Raw genomic sequence first — 1,436 nt, forward strand, 5'->3', positions numbered from 1 at the left:
TCTAGTACTGCTTGTTTATCATGTTTTCCCTTAAAGACTTATTTCTGCGTTTCATTACTGAATCTTTCAAACTTTATAGAATTGCTATGTGACCATAAGGTACTGTCAGCTCCGAAATTACTAACGATAAAATTAATAATATACCCATACACTTCTCTACTGAAATAACTTCTCCATAACACCACCTTCCATTCTACATTTTTTTATAAATTAAAAATTAACATTTTACCTTGATTTTAAAATCCAATAATATGAGATTTTGTAGGCCTTAGGTACACATCCTCAATTCACATGTGAATTTATCACATAAATAAGTTCCTGCAAGATAATAAGCCGATATTAAGTGTAGCCATAGTAGGTTTATCTACTCCATTTCCCCCATTTTCAGCTCTCCGCATTTCCCAGTACTTCCCCATTTCTCTGGATTCTCAAATGAAACACACACACAGAAAGAGAGAGAGAGAGAGAGAGAGAGAGAGAGAGAGAGAGAGAGTTCTATTTTAATGTACCTTAAACAGAGCAATGCCTGAGCCACTCCTAAATTCCCGTGTTGCTAATGCCTCCCCTCCTATACTCCTGAATTATCACTTACTAAAATTTATATTCCATCTTTGGTACCCTAGACTCAATTGGGTGTTCTCTGGGGCTGCTCTTTCCCAACTCTTATATGATTGTTCTGCAGCTATCGAGACAGATCCTTCAAGCATGGTTTTTCCCCAGTGTGGCAGTACTAAATCCTTTTCTGCCCTCAGTTCCCTAGCCTGGGAAAACAAAATTCCTGTCTCTGTCTCCTTGCCCAGCCACTGAGCACCTGCAGGTTTAATTACCAGTTAGAAGCCACTAGAGGCAGGGACCTGCAGTGTCTTACATGCAGGATTCTTGTGTAATTTTGGGGGAGGACACAATTAACACAATACAAGCAAGCAATAAACCAAATCCACAACATTTCCCCCTTTTGTTCATTTAAAAAGGCCTTTTCTCTCAAATATACATTAGTTGTAACAGTTATGTGACTATAAGTTATGATATATACTAATAATCTCCAATCAATCAATTTTGTCAATTTAGGTATATTACGCTACCATCTAACTTAAAGAGTTTATGTAGATTGATGTCTATATATGCAGGTGAGGGCTAGCACAAGTTATGTTAAAGATTGGACAGTAAAAAATAAGGTGGCAACAAAGCTTTTATAAGGCAGAAGAGAAGGAAAAGAGAAGAGAATCAAAGTGGAGACAAGAAGGATGACAGATCTGGGTGGTCTTGAATTGCAAGGTAGTTGGGCTGGATTTCTGTAGGCAAATTTATCTTATCTAGGTGGTCGTTTTATATCCTTATCAATTAGTTGTGAGTTTATTGTGAGGATGTATTGTGGATTGAGAATTTAACATATAAGTCTGATTGATAAATCACAGTTGCTAGAGTCATGACTTCAC

This window comes from Rattus norvegicus, chromosome 2 (assembly GCF_021556685.1).
Source record: "Rattus norvegicus strain SHRSP/BbbUtx chromosome 2, alternate assembly SHRSP_T2T, whole genome shotgun sequence".
Taxonomy (NCBI): Eukaryota; Metazoa; Chordata; class Mammalia; order Rodentia; family Muridae; genus Rattus; species Rattus norvegicus.